This window comes from Rhinopithecus bieti, unplaced genomic scaffold (assembly GCF_001698545.2).
Source record: "Rhinopithecus bieti isolate Rb0 unplaced genomic scaffold, ASM169854v2 scaffold_2247, whole genome shotgun sequence".
Taxonomy (NCBI): Eukaryota; Metazoa; Chordata; class Mammalia; order Primates; family Cercopithecidae; genus Rhinopithecus; species Rhinopithecus bieti.
The window spans coordinates 1,554,724-1,570,041 of record NW_016803732.1 but is presented as its reverse complement, the minus strand read 5'-3'; the positions used below and the strand labels follow the sequence as shown (position 1 = coordinate 1,570,041).

The 15,318-nt window shown below is 43.7% G+C and overlaps 1 long non-coding RNA gene across 1 annotated transcript; it reads left to right on the top strand.

Moving 5' to 3' along the window:
• The first annotated feature begins 9,715 nt into the window (after positions 1-9,715).
• Positions 9,716-11,419, top strand: LOC108515419 (uncharacterized). The gene is made up of 3 exons (XR_001881521.1): positions 9,716-9,908; positions 10,610-10,806; positions 11,196-11,419. It is a non-coding gene; the product is annotated as an uncharacterized LOC108515419 (long non-coding RNA).
• The last annotated feature ends 3,899 nt before the right edge of the window (positions 11,420-15,318 follow it).

Sequence of the window (15,318 nt, the reverse complement as noted above, 5' to 3'; positions counted from 1 at the left end):
AGAGGAAAGGGCAGAAATGACAAAAAGTATCTATTGAGGTCAAGGTGGGGTTGAGTAAGATGAGGAGCCCTCCCTCACTCAGTTGCTTATCTTTTATGACTTTTAGCATTAGATCTTCTATTTCTCCGCATTCATATTCGGGTCATTCCTCTGGGCTGTCAGAGGTTGCTCCCTCAGCTCTTCAGGCTTTGACTTGAGTGTGATGTATCCAGGAGTTGATTCCTGTAACTTTTACTGCTGAGAGGGTTGAAAGAAGAACAGTGTAGGGCCCTTCCCAGCTTGGCTTAGGGAAGGAAAGAGATGAGAGTTTCCATTAATGCCTAATTTCCTGGATTATATAAAGGTGGTTTTATTTCCTGGGGTTGGGCTTCTCCTAGCTGTGTTAATTCCTGTTGGAAATGAGCTAGAGAGGTTACATCCTTAACCAATTTAGAGGTTCTCTGCCTGAAAACAGTCTCTGAGCACATTGATAAGGTCTATCCTTTCCCAAGTGAAAAGCTTGGCAAAGGATTTTAAGGACTTTCACTGGCTGGAGGCTGGCAAATAGAGTTTGCCATCCTGACTGTAAGCATCTGAGGGCTGAAAAGTATGCCCTTGAGAAGTGGCCTATTCTATTTCTGCAGCAGAATACTGAGGTTTACTTTCTTTCATGGAGCCCTCCTAGATGAGAAAGGCTTGAAGTGTGTCAGTGCCTTGAGGCTCCCTTGCCTTTGACTTAGCTGCCTGATCAGCTTATCTATTTCCTTCAGCTACTTCATCCGTTCCCTTTTGCTGTTCCCTACCGTATTTCCCTGCTATCTCTGTGGAAGAAAAACTGAGGATTATAATCTAATTTCCTGATGATATTTTATAAGAAATCCATTAGTGGTAAGAAAATGCCTTTCCTTTCAAATGGCAGCATGAGCATGGAAAATCAGGAAGGCATACTTGGAGTCAGTATAAATGTTAGCTACGTTTCCCTTGCTTATTTTAAGTGCTCTTGTAAGAGCTATTAGCTCAGCTAATTGAGTGCTTGTGTTTGGGGAGAGTGACTACTACGTACTTCTTTGCTTTACCGGCAGTTTGCTAGCTAAGAGCTCCCCCTAGAGGACAGTGGTTTTACCACGTTATGTGGGATGTAAACAGTTATTTCATAGGGTTAACTTGAAGACTTTTCTTCTTTTTTTTTTTTTTTTTTTTTTTTTTGAACGAGTTTCGCTTTCTGTCGCCCAGGCTGGGAGTGCCAGTGCGGATCTCACTCACTGCAAGCTCCGCCTCCCGGGTTTTTACGCCCATTCTCCTCTCGCCTCAGCCTCCCCGAGGAGCTGGACTACAGGGCGCCCGCCACCCTCGACGGCTAGTTTTCTGTATTTTTTTAGTAGAGACGGGGTTTCACTCGTGTTAGCCAGGATGGTCTCGATCTCCCTGACCCCGTGAGGCTTTTCTAACTAGTAGAACTATCATGACAATGGCTTGGAAGTATTGGTTGGTAATAAGGTCCTCCAAAAACTACCAACTAAGGTGAGAAAAAATACTGGATAGAAGTTTTTCCGAGATGCACTTATGGTCGCTATAGGAAGAGGGGAGCCTAAAATGAGAGAGAAGAGAGAGAGCGGACTGGCTCAAGTGTTTAGAAGGAGATGTACTTTCATTTTCTCCCTCCCTTCCTTTGTACTGTTAACATATATTTTACTTCCACATATTATACACTTCACACATTTTATTACTTTTGCTTTAAATAGAAATAAGATATTTATTCAAATGAGAAAATAAGATGATTTTATATTCGTACCAGAATTACTATGTTTCTGGAGTTCTTTATTCCTTTGTGTAGGTCAGACTATCCATCTCTTATGCTCCTTCTGCCTCAACAATTTTCTTTACTATTTCTTTTGGTTCAACTTTGTTAATGATAACATCTCTATTTTCATCTGAAAATAACCTCTTTCCCCTTCATTTTGGAGGACAGTTTTACTAGCTACAGAATTTAGAATTTCTTTCAGCAAATTGTCTTTTGGCTTTTCTGAGAAGTCATGGTCATCCTCTATTTGGTTTCCCTTTGATAACTTGATAACATGTTTTTCACCTTTGGCTGATTTTAATATTTTTTGTTTTTTCTTGAAATTCAGCAAATTGATTATGATGTATTTTGGGCGTGCGTGTGTTTAGCCTACTTTGGGTTGGTTGTGCTTCTAGGATCTTGATGTTTGGAAAATGTTCTGCCTTTATTTATTCAACCACTTTTTCTGTTCCTTTCTCTATTTGCAGTTCCAAAGTAACTTATAATGCATGTAAGACTGCTTGATATTGTCTCATAGGTAGCTGAGGCTCTCTTCGATTTTTTGTTCAGCCTTCTCTTTGTGCTTTAGTTTGGATAGTTTCCATTGCTATGTCTTCAAGTTTTTATTTTTTATTCTGCAATGTGTAATCTACTGCTAATCTTATTCAGTGAAGTTTCCATGTTATATATTGTATGATTCAACTCTACCAAGTTTTATTTGTTTCTTTTATTATGGTTTCAATTTCTCTCCCTGTCATATTATCTTTAATACCTTAAACATATTTACAATGGCTGTTTTAAAGTTCTCACATACTAATTCCATCAATCCCTGTCATTTCTGTGTCTGCTTCCGTTGACTTTTATCCTGATTATGGATGGTATTTTCCTGTTTTGAACAGCATTTTTGACTGGATGTTGGACATTGTGATTATTACATTTTTTTTTTTTTTTTTTTTTTTTTTTTTTGAGGCGGAGTCTCGCTCTGTCGCCCGGACTGGAGTGCAGTGGCCAGATCTCAGCTCACTGCAAGCTCCACCTCCCGGGTCCACGCCATTCTCCTGCCTCAGCCTCCCGAGTAGCTGGGACTATAGGCGCCCGCCACCTCGCCCGGCTAGTTTTGTATTTTAGTAGAGACGGGGTTTCACCGTGTTAGCCAGGATGGTCTCGATCTCCTGACCTCGTGATCCGCCCGTCTCGGCCTCCCAAAGTGCTGGGATTACAGGCTTGAGCCACCGCGCCCGGCCTACATTCTTAAGTGTCTGGATTTTGTTTTTTCCCACTAAAGTTTTTTGTTTTTTTGCAGGCAGTTAAATTCGTTATGAAGCCCCTTGATGCTTTAGAGGCTTTTTTTTTTTTTTTTTTTAAATTTTAAGATAAATTTTGTTAAAATAATATTAAAAGTCTGGAATAGTTCTTGCTTTAGTGCTAGTTTTGCTCTACTTTCAAGTTATGGCCCTTATGGGGTCTCTGCAGAATATCTTAAGTATTCCTCAAGGTCTTTCCACTCTGAATGGCTAGATCTAGAATCATGTGGGAGTTGTAAGAATTGTTCAGCACAAACAACCCGAAGGAGGCTAAACATGCACACACAATACACCATAATCAATCTGCTGAATTTCTCTGATAGTTTGTCTTTGTTCAACTTTATTCAGTTTCACTCTAAACATGTACGACTTAGCATCCAGCTATTCACTCTACAATATCCCTATGGAAATTCCTAGAGTTCTTTCTGTGTATAGCTTGTTTCTCAACAGTACTCTGTGTAGCAGACTCCAGCTGCCTTAGTAGCCTCCTCAAACTTTGGTCTCTGTTTCCTCAACTTAGTGAGAATATTAAGCTTTGCATAGGTACTACTTCCTGGCACCGTGGTCTAAAAACTGCCTCTAGGCAGAAGGGCTGGCAAAGGTTTGGCTCATTTAGTTTATTTCCTTTTCCTTAAAATTTGTGCTGCCCTTTGTCCAATGTCTGAAGATAATAATTTTTTTCTCAGTATTCTAATAGTTTTAAGCAGGATGACAATTTCAGTACTAGTTACTACATCATGAGTAGTAAGCTGAATTCCCCTCGATTTCTAATTAATTATTTGCAGAGATGGGGTCTTGTTGTGTCACCAGGGCTGGAGTGCAGTGGCATGATCATGGCTCTCTCCAGCCTCCGAATCTTGGGCTCAAGCGATCTTCCCACCTCAGCCTCTGAAGTAGTTCGGACTACAGGTGTGTATCCTCATGCCTAGCTGGATAATTTTTAAAAACAGCTTTATTAAGATTTTAATAACCAGCCGGGCGCGGTGGCTCACGCCTGTAATCCCAGCACTTTGGGAGGCCGAGACGGGCGGATCACAAGGTCAGGAGATCGAGACCATGGTGAAACCCCGTCTCTACTAAAAATACAAAAAATTAGCCGGGCGCGGTGGCGGGCGCCTGTAGTCCCAGCTACTCAGGAGGCTGAGGCAGGAGAATGGCGTGAACCCGGGAGGCGGAGCTTGCAGTGAGCCGAGATCGCGCCACTGCACTCCAGCCTGGGCGACAGAGCAAGACCGTGTCAAAAAAAAAAAAAAAAGATTTTAATAACCAATTCATTCATTTAAAGTGTATAATTCAATGGTTTTAGTATATTAATGAATAGTGCAACCATCACTGTAGTCAATTTCAGAGAATTTTATTGCCTCAAAAGAAACCCTATATACTTAAAAGATTAACTTTTTACCCCCTCGTCTTCCCTCCTGACCTAAGCAAGCACTAATCTACTTTCTATTTCTCTAGATTTGCTTATTATGGACATTTCATATGAATGGAATCGTGTTGTATATGGCCTTTTGTGAACATGGTGAAATCCTGTCTCTACTAAAAATGCAAAAATTAGCTGGGTATGGTGGCCTGTACCTGTAATTCCAGCTACTCAGGAGGCTGAGCCAGGAGAACTGCTTGAACCTGGGAAGTGGAGGTTACAGTGAGCTGAGATCGCACCACTGCACTCCAACCTGGGCGACAGAGCAAGACTCTGTCTCAAAAAAAAATAAAATAAAATTAGCGTAATGTTTTCAAGGTTGATCCATGTTGGAGCATGTATCAGTACTTCAGTCCTTTTTATGGCTAATAGTCCATTATATGGATATACAACAAATTGATAATCCATTCATGGATAACTTTTTGAAAATTTCATTGTGTTTTACTTCCTTTTTCCTTTTCGCTTTATCTTCCTTCAAACTGGTATCAGGATTTTTAGTTCATTTGCTCAGAGGTGTCATTTTTGGCAGGAGAGAAAATAGAAGTAGCCTTCAAGAATTTCTGGTCTTTGTCTGTAAGAACCCACTAAATAGAATAGGGTCTGAAAAACGGGGTTTGTTCCTGGACTAGAGGAGCGAGTTGAAAGGCATCTCTTTGTTCCTGGGAAAAGCCCCAGGAAGACAATGTGCTCCAGGAGTGGCATGGGGGTTTCTTGGGGATGTGAGGCGTGGGTATGGGGATTTCCAACCTCCCCAAAGGTTCCAGCTCCCCACACCTGGTACAGAAGCCTCATCGAGCTGCCAGACCAAAAAGGACCATGTGTCTTACTGGAGACTGTGTTGGCAGATGACAGAAGAATGAAGTGTTCCAATGCTTTGCACTGTGTAAGACCCTGGAAAGTTGGTACTTCTTGAGGCAGAGCTGCAAGAATGATTGAGGTTGAATTTTTTACTAGTCGTGTTGGATAGGGAAATTGGAATGAAAACTAAACTGGTTTATAGAAAATAATGAGATATATTCATTCTTGCACACCTGATTTTGAGGCCTGAGATGATCCTCACTATGTGAGTTCATTGAATTCAAGAATACAGTGTGAATTTCATAGAAACAAAAGGTGATTCAAAGAGACAGGACACTATGCTTAGAAAAATGTTTTCTCTGCCTCATCTTGCCTTTAATCTGTGAGTTTTCTTCATGACCTCTTTCCTATTAGGCATGATAGCTTTATTATGCAACATGAAGTCTTTTAATCATTTTCCAAAAACAACTTGTATCAAAGTTTAAATTTTGGTGAAACATAATGCTCTCAATTTCATACTTTAGGCTGAGCTGATAAACAAATTACCTTTCAGACACGGAAAAAAATACATTTGGTAAAACATTGAAGATACATTAAGAAAAAGCAGGCCGGGCGCGGTGGCTCGAGCCTGTAATCCCAGCACTTTGGGAGGCCGAGACGGGCGGATCACGAGGTCAGGAGATCGAGACCATCCTGGCTAACATGGTGAAACCCCGTCTCTACTAAAAAAATACAAAAAAACTAGCCGGGCGACGTGGCGGGCGCCTGTAGTCCCAGCTACTCGGGAGGCTGAGGCAGGAGAATGGCGTAAACCCAGGAGGCGGAGCTTGCAGTGAGCTGAGATCCGGCCACTGCACTCTAGCCTGGGCGGCAGAGCGAGACTCCATCTCAAAAAAAAAAAAGAAAGAAAGAAAAAGCAAATAGGGGTCTCCCATTATTTATACCCAAGGATTTTGAGTGTTTGGGAGTGCCAGTGCATTCTACCAGTCTCAGTGAAGGACATGAGCACACACTACAGTAGTCGGAATCTTATTCATAGGTGAAATCAGGAAAAGCAACTCTTCTTGTGTTTACTTTTAGTAGTGTCATAAGAATGAACTAGTTCTTCCTGTGTGACCACAGATGCTCCTGTTTGAGAAAATGCATACCCACCTGGAAGAGCAAAGCACAGGGAAATCTGTTAGGAGCACTAACACCCAGTGAACATTCTGGTGACAGAGACGAAGACTCCAACTGGATTGGATATGTTGGATACATCAGCCAGGCAAGCAACTGGGGCAAGGAAAGTGGCAGCTGTGATGAGGGTGTGGTGACGGAGTGGTCTGCAAACCCGGCCATATTAGAACTACTTAGGGATATGTTTAAAAATGTCTATTTCTGGATCCACAGTTGCTGTGTGGGGAGCTGGATGTCGGTGTGTGCTTTTAAAAGCTCTCCCAAGGATCCCAAGGTACATCATGTCCTACACAGAAAACTGCTGTCCTACAGGATGCAGCCTGGCTAGGGCTATGTCAGTCTTGCTCTTTTGACCATCTTGGGCACTTGCTGAGACTGTAAGGGGGCAACTGTTCCTCTCTATGTGGCCGAGCAGTGGCCTCATGGGCCCCTGGCTTCCTTTCCTTACCACCATTGGAGAGGAGCAGCTCTGGAGATGTCTGAATCTTGAAACTAACACTTGTAATTGGAACCCAGAAAAGTAATTTACAAAACTGAAAATTTGCTGGGGGATGACACATAATATTACATTTGGTAAAGACTCCATCATGCTGGAAACATTCCTGTCTTAAAACCTGGATGATTTAAATAGGTTTTCAAAGTGGTTTGCACACGTTTAAATAAATAATAAGACATTCCCAGAGGTGTCAATTCATTGATAAGCACAGTGTCCTCTGGAGGAGCAATCTTATAATCATTTCTGAAAGTAGTTCAGGCACTCAGTGTAACTCACTACAGAAAGCTAACAAGTGTTCCTGTCCTTCTGTAACTCTTGATCTTGATAGGCTGAATAAGAGAGTGGCCACCCTCGAATAATACATTCCGATTAAAACACAGCACATCAAGCTAGACAAACACTGTTTCCACCCACATGTATCTAAGGTTTATCGCTTGGCTCATTAATGACAATGGATTTACTAGCAAGCCGCCACGCTCTTTGAAAGAAGAAAAATAAATTATACATGGAACTTGTATCCACATGTTATCTGCTGAATTATTAATTAAATGAAACGCTTCTGTGTGGAAAGAAGGCCAAGTGTTCTGCAACCTTCTCTGTACATTAGAATCCCCTGAGGATTTGGGAAAACTCGGAGTAGCCTCCCCAAGCACTAGACCAGCAGTTCCCCCAGTGAGCACCAGGAATTCACCTGGTGATGGCGGGGCCCCAGCTTGAGTTTCTGAGTTAGTGAGTCGGAGGGGGGTCCAACAACTGGCATTTCTAACAGCTTCCCAGGGGATGCATCTGTCAGAGGTGTTTGAACCACAGCGACTCCATCTTGAATAGGGGCTGGGAAAATAGGGCTGAGACCTAATTGGCTGCATTCCCAGGAGGTTAGGCTTTCTAAGTCACAGGATGACATAGGTCAGCACAGGGCACAGGTCATAAAGACCTTGCTCACAACACAAGTTGCATTAAAGAAGCCGCTAAAACCCACCAAAACCAAGATGGCAACGAAAGTGGCCTCTGATTGTCTTCACTGCTCATTATATGCTAATCATAATGCACTGGCATGCTACAAGACACTCCCACCAGCACCAGGACAGTTTACAGACGCCATGGCAACATCAGGAAGTTACCCTATATGGTCTAAAAGGGGAGAAATCCTCAGTTCCAGGAACTGCCCACACCTTTCCTGGAAAACTGAGGAATAATCCGCCTCTTGATGAGCATATAATCAAGAAATAACTCTAAATATTTCTGGTCAAGTAGCCCATGCTGCTGCTCTGCTTATGCAGTAGTCATTCTTTATTCCTTACTTTGCTAATAAACATGCTTTCACTTTATGCATTTGCCTCTAATTCCTTCTTACACAAGAGCCAAGAACCCTTTCTTGGGGCATGGATTAGGACCCCTTTCATGTAACACATCTGCTGCTTCCTAGGACTGTGCATGGAGAGCCACTGTTTTAGGTCAAGGTCGTCACAATCTCTTGATGGACACTGTTTATCAGTATTTCCCAACCCTTTGGGATTTCCTCTCTTCTGACTTCTTTTCCTCCTTCCTTCCCACTGTATCCAGAATTGGTGGGTTCTTGGTCTCGCTGACTTCAAGAATGAAGCTGCGGACCCTTGCGGTGAGTGTTATAGTTCTTTAAAAGATGGTGTGTCTGGAGTTTGTTCCTTCAGATGTTCAGATGTGTCTGAAGTGGTGGGTTCGTGGTCTTGCTGACTTCAGGAGTAAAGCTGCAGACCTTTGCAGTAAGTGTTGCAGCTCTTAAAGGCAGCACGTCTGGAGTTGTTCATTCCTTCTGTTGGATTTGTGGTCTCCCTGGCTTCAGGAGTGAATCTGCAGACCTTCGTGGTGAGTGTGACAGCTCATAATGGCAGCACAGACTCAAAGTATGAACAGCAGCAAGATTTATTAGCTGCAAAAGAACAAGGCTTCTACAGCATACAAAGACACCCAACCAACCTGGTTGCCCCTGCTTGCTGGCTGGTGGGGGGGGGGGGGGGCTTCTTTTATTCCTTTATCTGGCTCCACCCACATCCTGCTGATTGGTCCATTTTACAGAGAGCTGACTGGTCTGTTTTACAGAGAGCTGACCAGTCCATTTTGACGGAGTGCTGATTGGTGCATTTACAAACCTTTAGCTAGTCACAGAGTGCTGATTGGTGCATTTACAATCCTATAGCCAGAGGCAAAAGTTCTCCATGTCCCACCAGATTAGCTAGATACAATGCTGATTGGTGTGTTTACAAACCTTTAGCTAGACACAGAGTGCTGATTGGTGCGTTTACAATCCTTTAGCTAGACAGAAAAGTTCTTCAAGTCCCCACAGGTCCCAGAAACCCAGCCGGCTTCACCTCACTGGCACTCCGGGCTGCACCCTGCGGCACCCAGCCCAGGCTCTCCAGCAGCCCGGGTTCCAGACAACCAAGAGGAAAAGAAGGGAAGCGAGAAAGAGATGGAGACCCGCCATCGTGACCAACGACCCCACGAAGAGGGAATGGCAGTCCATGCACCCGACCCAGCCTCAGACCAAGCCCAGCAGGTGCCGGCTGGCGGCGCTGATTGCGGGCCCGCCAAGCCCACGCCCACCAGGAACCCGCGCAGGCCCCAGCGCGGCGCACAGCCCTGGTTCCCGCCCGTGCCTCGTCCTCCACACCTCCCCTCCAGCAGAGGGAGCCGGCTCCGGCCTCGGCCAGCTGCAGAGAGGGGCCGCCACAGCGCAGCTGGCGGGCTGAAGGGCTCGAGCGCGGCCAGAGTGCACGCGGAGGCCAGGGAGGCGCCAAGAGCGAGCGAGGGCTGCTAGCATGTTATCACCTCTCACCACTTGAGGAAAATTTCACTTAGAATCTCCAGGTGGAACTTTAGAGTTTTATAAAAGCACTCAGGTGTTTTTCGGAATAGCCATGGATGAAGGACAAGTGGTTCGGAAGCAGCACGAAGCAGGAGGGAATGCCGGTGGTGAGAGGGGACTGCCTGGGGGAGAGGGGACAGCACCGGGCCTGGGTGTGGTGGGAAATCCATGAGGAAGGTGCCCTGAGCTCCGCGTGTGAGGAGGGGCCCACACCAAGCCATGCAAACAACCATAGTGGGAAAATGGCCGTCCCTTCTATTTTATTTTAATGTTCTGATCATAAAAACATTTAGGACTATAAAAATGAGCAGATAAAAAAATATTCCTACTCCCTCTTAATGGAAGATGTGTGCGCATTTTAAATAGTCTCTTCCCCAAAGGGAGAAACCAAAGTTCTCTTTTTGCCAGGCCCATTTCCCTGCTTTTCATTCTTGACCTAATACCAGCAGGGAGCAGGATGGCTGGATCTGGCCTGAAGGGAATGTTTCTCCTCCAGGCCCACCAAGACCCATGCGCACGGGGACTTTCCGGAGCTGATTGTTTCTGCTGCATCACCCCAGCCAAGGCTCTGGGCGATGTTTTGGAATTTGTCAGCTTTTGTACATTAGTGACATATGATTATGTCTTTCTCATTCTAAATAAATATATATTTGTTTTTGAACCTAATCTTGCATTTATAGTTTTGTATTCTTTTCCTAAAAAGGGTCCTGCAACTACGTAAAGTTTTGGCCTCACAAAACCTAGTTCTGACGTTTATACAGAGGCAATATATATCATTTGGAAACCTGAGCTGTTTTCCTTTTCACAGTCTCCGAAGGAAGAAGAATGAGAGCTGACGTTAAGTGGGAGAACGGAAATGCAGGCCAGCAGCCTCCGCCACACCTGACGAAGATGCAGAACTGCTCCCAGGTCTTCCTACTGAACCTTTAACTGCCTTTACATTCAAACGGGGAGCTCAGAGGACGCCTCCAGCTCTTTGCATTCCCCACTTTCATTCATCTTTCGGTAAGTCCTGACACCCCAAGAGTCTTGATGGGGGCCTGGAGGGAGCCCTCCATGGACCCAACAACTGTGAACTTTCCCTGGCTGGCTTCCTGATGCATCTGCGTCCTCAATACTCAGCCACAGCTGAGAATATGAGAAAGAGCTGGCATCTTGCAATTAACAGAGAATGTCTCCCTTTTGTTGCTTATCTGAGCTGCTTAAGAGTGCTTTACAAATTAAAGTTAATACGTGGTATACTGCAGAAACACATGCAGGACCTAAAACACTACAGACTGGCTGAGGGTCTTCGCCTCAAGCAACAAGGAAGAATGTGAGAGGAAAAACACCTAGTATTTTACAAACCTTTAGCTAGACACAGAGTGCTGATTGGTGCGTTTACAATCCTTTAGCTAGACAGAAAAGTTCTTCAAGTCCCCACCGGTTCCAGAAGCCCAGCCGGCTTCACCTCTCACCGGCACTCCCTGCGGGAGCCTGCGGCACCCAGCCCAGGCACTCCGGCAGCCCGGGTTCCAGACAACCAAGGGGAAAAGAGGGGAAGCGAGAAAGAGGTGGAGACCCGCCATTGCGGCCAACGACCCCATAAAGAGGGAACGGCAGTCCACGCATGGGACCCTATTATATTTAAAAATAGTAAGTCTTGAAAATAATTTCTTCTTACACGTGAATAACTTAAAAAAGCAATTGAAATTTTTTTTCTATTTCTCAGATGCATTCGATGCTATTCTGAGGTCATTCATGCTCTCCATATTATATTGGTTTTAGGATGGTATGGTTCTTGCAGAAAGCACTTACTCCTCTATTTAAATCCAGATATGTGTGGCCTTTTACATTTCACACTGCCTATAATGATGCCAACAGCAGGAAATCTCAAAAGGGTAGAGACTGAAGCTCAGAGATAATGACTAACTTGCCTAATGCCCCACAGCTGGTTAAGCAGGAGAACTGGGATGCTCATCTATCTGATTTCCATGTCTCTGCTCTGGAACTGAACAATGTAACACTTTGGAGCGAGGCAGACTGAAGTTCCAGTCTGGGCTCCACCAGTTAGTAGCTATATAATTGAAGGCAAATGATTTAACCTTGCTGGGCCACCATTTCCTTCTCTGTAAATGGGGATCCATTGAGTTATTCTTTTATTCAACAAGTATCTATTCACTATCTCCACATGGTATCTCGAAAGATTTAGTGCAACAAAGGAGCTCAAAGGTTTAACAGAGGGCCAAGCTCGCAGTATGTCCTCAGTAAGTATCAGTTCCATTTTGCCCATATTTATGGTTTACAATGGAGAGATGGAAGAAGGAATGGGTATCTGTTAGCATGTATAATTTAGCATGGAGTGTTAACTAATAAATTAGTTCATTCATCTGACACAATTTTTGTTGTGCACATACTATGTACTGGGCATTCTTCTATATGCTTGAAATAAATCAGTGAAGAAAACAAAAAATGCTGTCATGGAGCTTACATTCTAGCAATGAAGACAGATAATAAGCAAGGGCATAATAAAAAGCTAATCATGTAGTACCCAAGAGCATAATAAAGAGCTACAAAGGAAAGAAAACATAAACTGGAGATAGAGGGTGGGAGTTGTATAGAGCAGTGAGGGTGGGCTACACTGAGAAGGTGATATTTGGGCAAAGATGTCAAGAGAGTGAGGTGAGTCAAACCAAGATATGAGAGATTAGCAATCGAGGCAGAGGGTAGATCCAATGCAAAGGCTCTAGCATTCCTGGTACATTATGAGAAAAGCACAGAGGCTGGAGTGGAATGAAGAGCAAGAAGAGTGGGAAATGACACCAGGGAGGTAATGGAGCCCGGATCAAGGAAGTCCTTGCTGGCCACTGTAAGGACTTTGGCTTTACTTTCAGTGTGATGGATAGCCATTGGATAGCAGAGTTTTGAGCCAAAAACTGATGTGCTTACTCTGATGTAATATAAATGGGTTACTTTGGCTGCTGCATGGAGCTGCGGTGAAAGCAAGAAGACTTGTTAGGAGGCTGTCGTGGTAGTGAAGACAGAGATGATGGTGGTTCAGACTGCAGCGAAGTGGGTAAGAAGCAGTCCGGATCTGAATACAATGTAATGGCAGAGCCAATGCAGTGGCCTAATGTGTGATTCATGGATTTTGGCCTGAGCAACTGGAAATATGGGGTTGTCATCAACTGAGAGAGACAAAGCTGTGGATGGCACAGGCTTGGTGGAAAAGAAAACTTGGAGTTTGGTTTTGGACGTGTGAAGTCTAAAATAGCTGTTAGATAACCAAACAGGGATACTGAATGTGTAGTTAGATGCTTGAATTTGGAATTTGAGAAGGAAGTGTGGGTGGGTTGCATATATAAATTTGGGGATTATCAACATAGAGTTGATATTTAAAACCATGAGACTAGATGAGATTATCAGTGGCATATAGACAGAGAAAAAAAAATTTGAACGGATCCGTGGGACATTCAAATATTAAGAGATTGGGGAGAAAAGGAGGAAGTCAACCAAAATAAAAAAAGAGTGACCTGTGAGGTAGGAGGAAACTCCGAGTGTGGTACCCTGGAAACCAGGTAAAGAAATGTCCCAAGGGGGAGAAAGCCACCTACAATGTCACCTGCTGCTGGTAGATCAATTGGGATGAGGAGCAAGAAGGGACCAGCAGATTTTAGCAACATGAAGGTCATGGGTGACTGACATCAGTTGAATGGTGAGAGTGAAAGCCTGAACATAGTGGATTTAAGAAAGAGTGGGAGAAGAGGAGCTGGAGGCAATGGACACAGATGCTTTTATCAAGAACTGCTACTGCAAGGGAGTGTAATAATGACATGAAGTGAAATCTAATGGGTAACGTGTGGTCAAGAGAAAGTTCCACTTTTTAGGACAGCCTGTTGTGTGTGCTGGTGTGAATGATCCTGCAGAGAGTGGAAAATGGATGATGTAGGAAATAGGAGAGAATTGCTGGAGTGGTGTTCTTGAGTAAGCAAGAGTGGTTGGATTCGATGGTGCAAATAAGATGGGCTTTAGACAGGTGTGCATAGCAAAGCTGTGGGAAGGCAGAGCATGTGGGTGGTTATTCCTGGAAGGAGAGGTATAGTGAGAGCACAGGAGAGGTCATTTCTTGTTCCAGTTTCTCAGGGAAGTAAAAATTGAGGTCACAGTTGGGAATGAGAATGGGAGAGATGTAACCTAAATCCCTAAGATTCATGCTCTGCCTGATGTGTTCTTGTCCTGGTTCATTTTTCACCTTCTGTTACCATGCAGCTGTTTCTTCCTAAATGTGTCTAGGGAATTCAGAAAAGTGAAGTAGTGGGCATAGGGCAGGCTGCAGGAGCAGTGTGTGTATGTGTTTGTGTTTGTGTGCAACAGAGACATAGTGATCCATCCAAAGAGGCCTAAATCTCAGCAATACAAAAAAAATCAATCAGATAACTTAGAATTTTAAAATTCTGCAACTTTCAGTGAACACCTTGGTCCCCAAAAAGACAGGGAGTAAGGAGGTCTTATTTCCAACAAATACCAGGTGTTCTTTTATTGTTATTACCTTTTTGTTTGACTTTTCTCTTTCCCAGTAAGGCATTCAGCATGCACATTGCCTAACTCAGCTCACACAGGGCCTCTGAGCCTTCTATTGAAGCACTTTTTAGAGGTATTGCTTATTAAAGGAGGGGGAATGGGGAAAATGAAATAGCCTTAGAAAGTTTTCATGCCTAACTGGGTTATATTAATTCTATACCAAAAAAGTGTATGTAAATTTTCTTTTGGTAAAAATTATTTGGAGTCAAACACCACTTTTACCTGTAAAATGGTATATTGGGAATCTGCTAGAGGATGTTGAAACATCAGGATTTCACATTTAAGAATTTTTTTTTTTTTTAGTACTTGAAGTTCTAGGGTACATGTGCACAACATGCAGGTTTGTTACACATGTATACATGTACCATGTTGGTGTGCTGCACCCATTAACTCGTCATTTACATTAGGTATATCTCCTAATGCATCCCTCCCCTCTACTCCCTTCCCACAATAGGACCGGGTGTGTGATGTTCCCCTTCCTGTGTCCAAGTGATCTCATTGTTCAATTCCCACCTATGAGTGAGAACATGCGGGGTTTGGTTTTCTGTTCTTGTGATAGTTTTCTGAGAATGATGGTTTCCAGCTGCATACATGTCCCTACAAAGGACACAAACTCATCCTTTTTTATGGCTGCATAGTATTCCATGGTGTATATGTGCCACATTTTCTTAATGCAGTCTGTCACTGATGGACATTTGGGTTGATTCCAAGTCTTTGCTATTGCGAATAGTGCCGCGATAAACATACGTGTGCCTGTGTCTTTATAGCAGCATGACTTCTAATCCTTTGGGTATATCCCCAGTAATGGGATGGCTGGGTCAAATGGTATTTCTAGTTCTAGATCCTTGAGGAATCGCCACACTGTTTTCCACAATGGTTGAACTAGTTTACAGTCCCACCAACAGTGTAAAAGTGTTCCTATTTCTCCACATCCTCTCCAGCACCTGTTGTTTCCTG